The 7,500-nt window shown below is 43.2% G+C and overlaps 1 protein-coding gene across 1 annotated transcript in view; it reads left to right on the forward strand.

The window, feature by feature from the left end:
* The first annotated feature begins 2,904 nt into the window (after positions 1–2,904).
* Positions 2,905–7,500, forward strand: part of LOC308311331 (neuronal cell adhesion molecule-like) — a 92,544-nt gene continuing 87,948 nt past the window's right edge. Inside the window, exon 1 of the mRNA XM_080758006.1 lies at positions 2,905–3,076. The gene's annotated coding sequence lies outside the window, so the exon portion shown is untranslated. The remainder of the gene's footprint in view (positions 3,077–7,500) is intronic.

The raw sequence follows: 7,500 nt of genomic DNA on the forward strand, positions 1-7,500 counted from the left end.
ACGAAAAGGCCTCGTTGTCCTGACCCCTTATCTATCATTTATACATAATGGATAAATAGTGTGGACTTAGACAGTTTTTCGTCTGTGGCATTCAATTTTATTTAGTCAACCGCAGCGTTTTGAAACACTAGACTGTATAGTGCATACATTAGGCCTACTGTATATACAGTATATATTTGTATACTCTTTTATACACTCTGGGAGTGTGTTTTAGGTGCAGCATGAGAGAGAGGGAGACGGTTGGTATGAGATAAACACATCATTACTGTTGTTGACTCGCGTTGGCAACACATGTCAAATGTCACACCAATAGGGCTATCAAATTGAATTGATTTTAAATGAATTGAACTAAATTCAATTGAATTGAAAGGAAGACAAGATAAATAAGCTGACAACATGATTGGCCTTACGAGGGTGGGATGGGGGCGACATTAGGTTGACAATGATTAATGTGTTTGAGGCCTATTGTGTGCGTGTGTGTGTGGCCCATTTGCGAGCATGTTGATGGAGGTCAGTAATGGAAATGTAACGTGCATCCAACCATTTAACACCAGCACCCTCCCTTCTCTCCTTCATCAAAACCTCAAAACCCACCTCTTCAAGACGGCTTTCCCCAAACCTTGTTTAACCTTTTATCTTTTTTAACCTATAGCACTGATCCTGTTTTTCTTTGTTTAGTTTTCTTGATTAAAGTCGGTTCCTTAGTCAAATGTGAGCTTATTATTAGTAGTAGTACCAGGGCCGGATTTAACCAGCCCCATTGGAGGGGGCTGGGGGAAATTGTAGGGGGTGATGCTGAATTTTTGGGGGGGCTTAAATCACCCAAAACCCTCTACATGTGTAGAAAACTATCAATAACTACTTTGAATGATTTACGTTAAGGTTGGCAAAAAATTTGCACTCTGAACTCTGCCTGCCCTGACTCTGACTCTGAGCTTTTTGTATGATGAAATGGTGTTGGTTTGGTGGTGCCACAGTAGTAGTTAGTTAGTAGCGTAGTGTTTCAAATAGTTTGAAATATAAACCCTTTAATTTGGGCTCGCGCGGGATTAACATGAGCCTGTGTGTGTGTGTGTGTGTGTGTGTGTGTGTGTGTGTGTGTGTGTGTGTGTGTGTGTGTGTGTGTGTGTGTGTGTGTGTGTGTGTGTGTGTGTGTGTGTGTGTGTGTGTGTGCGCGAGCGTGATGGTTAAATTATGATGAATGTGTATGTTAAGTGAGGCCAGTAAAATATAGCCATACATTCAAGCAGGTATGCAGCTTGTTTTCATAAGGCTAATTCTTTTCACAGTTGGGGCAGATGTAACACTGAAATATGTGGCCAATTGAAATATGTGACTCTAGAGGTCAGGTCACTGTTTTGCCACTACTCAATGGATTGACCAATCCAGCTGAACCTGTACATAACTGCCAGCCAGGTTAATTGATCAGCAGGTGTTTTTAATCGTGTATTACACAATTACATTGTGCTTAGCCTAGCCTGTACCTGGTACCGGACGGTCCGAACTTCCGCCGATACCGTCTCTGCCTTAGGCTGTGACCAGGCTTTTCTCTTTGCAGATGAGTAAGGCTGGGACCACGGCTAGCTGGCTGGGGTCCGGCTGTCAGGGCTAGTTTACACGTGACAACGCCAGTCAAGGACTCACTGCACTCAATCATGTAAAAGTCACAGAGCACTTCGGATTTAAATAAATGGCAAGCCCCAGCATGGACTGGGAAGTTTGGGTGTGCATGTAGCCCCATATATATGCGACTTCAGTCCCTATGCTCATTCTGTACCTCCGAGATGAAGTCACACCGTGATAGCCTTCAGCCACGTTTCAGAACCGGCGCATGGTTTCCACTAGGCACGTTGCTTATCATTTTCTGCACATCGCCAAACTAATTTTACTTTAGAAGCGGACAAGAAAACCCAAGTTACGTGTTGAAACGAGCGTGTAATTTGCTTGTTTAGTCAGCCGCTTCCATGTTTTTCAAGGAAGTTGTGCGCATTAGTGCCTCCACTGTATATGTTTCTTTTCCATTTTTACCACCTTTATGATGCATTCCTGATCTGTTCTTTGGCTATATAGAAGTGTCTATGTGTACGTCTCTAAATGTTTAGATAAATTGAACAAGGTGGACCCTCTTGTAAACAAGTGTAATGCTTTATTGCGTCGTCCACTCACAGTTAACAGTCTTGAGTCTGTAATTCTGCAAACTGTTAATAAATACAGTATTTCAATCAATCAATCCCCTGGTCGAATGTTGAGTGAACTAAAGTCAGTTGGAAAATCTAATTTTAAATTTGACCAGGGAGGCACAGGGGAGACGTAGACTGAAGTCACATAATGGGGCTAAGTGCGCATCTATCTATCTATCTATCTATCTATCTATCTATCTATCTACCTATCTATCTATCTATCTATCTATCTATATATCGCATCTAATCTATCTATCTATTGCATTCTAATCTATCAAATCCATCCATCCATCCATCCATCCATCCATCCATCCATCCATCCATCCATCCATCCATCCATCCATCCATCCATCCATGATCCTGTTGTAAGTAAACACCCTAGGCTCCACAATATCACCTTACTTCCCCCGACCCCACTTTGTGACTTGTGGTTCCGACTCATGTTCCTAGAATACAGTATTTATTTCTCACGTAGTGAAATACAGCCGAGCAGCCAGCACCAGTCAGTGTGTGACCCCGACCCGCGGGCCGGGAGTGACCGAATTCAATATTTGACCAATTTCGGTGTAACATCGTGCGCCTGCGCAGCACGACAGCGTCGAGCTGCTTGGTTGTAACAGCAGGCGGAGACAGAAATAGAGAGAGAGAGGAGAGAGAGAAGAGGAGAGACTGGAGAGATCAGTGGAACACAGCCTGCTGCAGCGGCAGGGGAACACACGCGTCTCGCACGCACGCACACACACACACACACACACACACACACACACACACACTGCTCACAGAAACGATCCTTTGCTGGCAGACAAAAAAAATCATCACACACAGGCGGACAACAGACTGAACTGAACAACCCGAGGGTGGGAAATTACGCATTTTTGTTTTTGTTCAACTGGACGGTAAGTTTGTATGCGTTTGTGTGTTCGTGTTAATTTTTTTGTTGCCGATCAGTTGTTTGATTGCGGGTACGTATGAATGATGATGATATGCCGCTTGACGGGTAAAACGATGCGCATTTGTTGGCGCAGTGTGGAAATGCCAAGTCGGTGAGGAAGGATGCCGTTCCCCGTAGCAACCGATGATGTGGCGGATGATTTTGACGACGTCCAGGTGTAAATAAGGGAGAAACGGGCCGGTATGGAGGCAGAGAGGGAAACAAATGCTGGTCCCCCCCCCCCTGAGATGAGCAGTCAGAGCAGAGTCGCAGACTGTTTTATATATAGCCTACACTTGCACAGGCGCAGCAGCTATAATACAATTAGGATATATATATGGCATATCGTGACGGGTCCAGCGGTTATTATCTGAATGAAATGGCTTTAGTATAGGCCTTTCATAGATTCAAATAATAATAAGCGTGCGGCGGACTGTCAGACCGGCCGGTGCAGGCCTGCGATAGGCTATAGGAGCGGATTAATTGATGTCTGCCAGTGATATATTGCTGAAGCTGACTCCCCGAGGTGTCATTTGCATGTGTTTTGCCTTAAAGCCAGGCAGCAAGCCCGTAGGTGTTGTTTTTTTTTTACAGAGAACGAAGCATGGCTGTAATGAAGTGGCTTGAATAGTCCGTGTGTTTTTTTTTTTAAATAATGAACATTTGTATTGCCGCCCCGGCCCCAGTCGCCCCAGTAAATAAATACAATAAAGTCGGCCCATTGTAGGCATAAAACATAGCAGAAGCATGCAGGATTAGCGACTGCGAGTTATCACCAGATTAGAGGGTCACTCACACAACAACAAAAAAAACTTTGATTATTTTAAGATTTTCTTCTTTCAGATACTGTATTGCAGTTATATGTATAGGCCTATAGCTGTTAGGAGCTTATGAAAATAAAAACTCAAACTTCAGCGATAAATAATAGCTATAGAAGACATGTTTGCATGTCTTGTGCAAAGCATGCACTAGGCATGCAAGATGTACAGTTTCCTACAAACAAAAGAAAGGAAAAAAATAAACATTACAGTTACCATAGTCTATACAGTATATGTTTGGACTTTGTGATTTCCTCCGACCCCGTGAGGTCTAGTTAAGATACAGCCTACAACATACCCGGTAGCTTTAACATGGTATGATGCCATTGTGGTGTTCTACTATACAACCTACAGAAAACTCGCTTAATTTACTTATTATTTACTTGTTTTGTACTTTATCTGTATTTTGTAAGAGCACTTTGGCAGGAGAACTAATTTAGGAACGGAACAGGGCTCCCTAACCACTAAAATAAGAGGAGGTTAAGAGGAAAAAGAAAAAACTCAACTGGGATCAAGGTATACTAAAGAATTTCCCAGCATCTGTGAACTATATAGATTACAGACCACTGTAGACTATGGAATAACATTGACGGATATATTTTAATTCCAATAGTTGAATACGGCCTATAATAGTACAGCAGTGTGAAAGAACACCTCCTTGACGATATTTACCATATAGTCAGTCTACAAAACGTAACTTTTTGAATGTGGAAATGCAATATGAGCAATATTTTTCAAGCAGGTGGCAAAAAAAATAAGTTTATGGCTCTAGATACTGCACATCCATAGGGCCACAAATAAACATTGAAATAATGCTGTGATAAATTGCATGTTCAGTAGCAGTATTTTTTTCAAAGCCCAATATAGCGTTTTAACACTGTAATGAAATGAAATAGTAATCATTGCTGTGATTAAACTTTAAAACCCGGCGTTGCTACCGTCCATAGGTTCCATTCTCTGTTGATGATTTGATTGGCCCCACCCATGCTAATTTCAGTGTCAACTAATTGGGAAGTGGTTATGTAATAGGCTGAATTTGGTTGACAAATAAAGTTACCTCCAAATAGAACTTGTAAGGAAGACTTTATATTAGCTTATACTTTATATTAGCTTATACTTACTTATGCCTATAGCCCAACTTTGGGCCATAGGCCACGAACAAGAGCTCTCCAGACATCCCGGTCCTGGGCCATTTTCTCCAGCTGTCCCCATGTGTGGCCAGATCTCTTCACATCTGCATCCAGGTCACGGCGCCAGGTGTTTCGTGGTCTGCCTCATATTAGCTACTGTACAACAAAAGGCTGGGTTCACAGTTATATCTCTCTCTCACACACACGCACACACACACACACACACACACACACACACACACACACACACACGTTTTGCTATAGGCTGTTTGAAATTGTCAGTGGGCTTGTGTGCATAGCATACATTTGTAAGGATGTGTGTGTCTGTGTGATGGTAGAACTCTGTGTGTTATTGTTGCTGCACATTCAGCATGTCCTACTGGGCATGTCACGTCTGACCTCCTCACAACCCTAGGCGACAGGAAGCATCACGGTGATGCTACTTGGAATGTTTAGTGTTTGCCAAGTAAATGTGAGGTATTTCACTCAATGCTGACATGTGGGCAATGCCGTGAGGATTATATTGCATGACATTGTAATACAGCCATTAGGGAAACAACAGACTACACAGTCAGCCCTTTGATATGAGTTGGCATGGTACAATGTCTTTATGCCATGCTCTTATTATATTAAGAACGATAACAAAACATTTCCTTTTCCCAAACACCACTACTGTTTGGTCGGGGGTGCCTGTTCAGTGTTGGAGGGGAACTGAGAGAAACCCGACTCCTCACTGTCAGGTGCAAAGAAGCAGCTGGTGTCTCCATGTGTATCGGAGGAGGCCCTCGGTTGTCTACACCTTCCCCAGGCCAACAGTGGGGGTCGACAGTGACGGGGAGACTGCGAGAAAAAAAGAGATTGAGTGCTGTGACATCCTATAAACAAGGCGCACGTTTTATTGTATGTTCTTATTTCTTAACATTGCAACCAATATGTATACAGTACCACACAATCCATGACATGACACATTATCTGATAAGGTGGTGTGGCAATTCTACCCACTATAGTGACGAGACGTAAAACAAGACATGACTCAAGTCTCCTGTGGCAGCAGTAACCCCCCCACCACCAACCCTTCTCTGTCATTGCTAACTAAGCCAACGGTGTGCTGTCAGTCAAGGCAGATGTGCTGTCATTGTCACCCAGTTCAGTGAGTTCACCCGGTTAGCTATGGCTCATTAAACCCCTGTCAGGTGGTGATGGTGCTTGGCTCTTTTCTCCTTTGTGACTGATGCATCTCGTGCAGTGTCATCCTTTCAGGGATGGACGTGACTCAACTTTGTTTGGGCAACAGAGAGTTCCGCTGTATTGTCTAGTACATTTTGACCCTGCGTGTGTTGTATTGTGATCGTAATTCTCTCCCTGTCCTCCCAGTTAACCATGCATGGCACATTAGGCACCATTTGGGGTGATAGAGCTCCCGTCTCTCCCTTACAGATGATTTACAGCAAGTTGGAGACCGATGGCTTTGCCTTGAAGATGGCAAGTGCAACGTTTCCAGACAATGGTCCAAGTTGGTTACAGTTCATTAGGTCAGGTGACACAGTGGCTCCTGTCTCGCTGTCTTATGGCGGATATATAGGATTGTGATGTCATTCTGCTGCAGAAGGCTATGAAGATGGCTGCTTAACTGAAGCCTTTGCATTTTGGTGCTGGAATTGCTATATCCTCGTCACTGAGAAACAGTCCATTTGTTTACATTTTTATAAACTCACAGAGATAAAGTATAATTACGGATTTGGCGTGTACCTTGGTCTTATATTCTTGTGTGCACATCTATGAATTTGTCACACTCATCCATGAGGTCGCTAAACCGCAGCCGGCTGAGTGCAATTAACACTGCTTTCTGTATTTTATCTAGGGAGATAATTGGTAAATTAGCATCCCCCCCCCCCTCCCCCCTGAGGGACAGTCGTGGGTATATAAGAGGAATGGGTGGGTTGGAGTGGCTTTGTTTGGGTGCTTTATAGTTCATACCACCCTGATACCCCACCCTGAGGGCATAAGCTGGAATTGTGTGATTTTTGTTTTCATGCTGAACCACAAGCACATTAAATTATCATGGCTGGGTGAGGATTGATGAGTTGGAAAATGGGCGACAGTTTAACGTGGTGGCGATCGCTTCCTTGAAGTATTCAGAGAAAGTTTGGGTGCTTTTTAGTGTTCTTTCATTCTTCTTACTGTTGCAATGCATTTTACAGCGTGGCTCTGTAGGAGGCGAGCCGTCTAGAAATGGACTTGTCTGTCTGTCACATTGCTCATTTTTTGGTGCATGAGGATGTTACAGTGACCTATATTTCACACAAATATGGAATACCCCCCACACACACTTAGTTTATACCTGATGTAAACAAGTCTTAGTGCTTTGTCTGGTTTTATCCTCAGAAGGTTTTGTATAGTATTGACCTATTTCACAAATGTCAATCAAGCTTGTTTGTTAA

Source organism: Protomyctophum bolini, assembly GCF_963924005.1.
Source record: "Protomyctophum bolini genome assembly, chromosome: 23".
NCBI lineage: Eukaryota > Metazoa > Chordata > Actinopteri > Myctophiformes > Myctophidae > Protomyctophum > Protomyctophum bolini.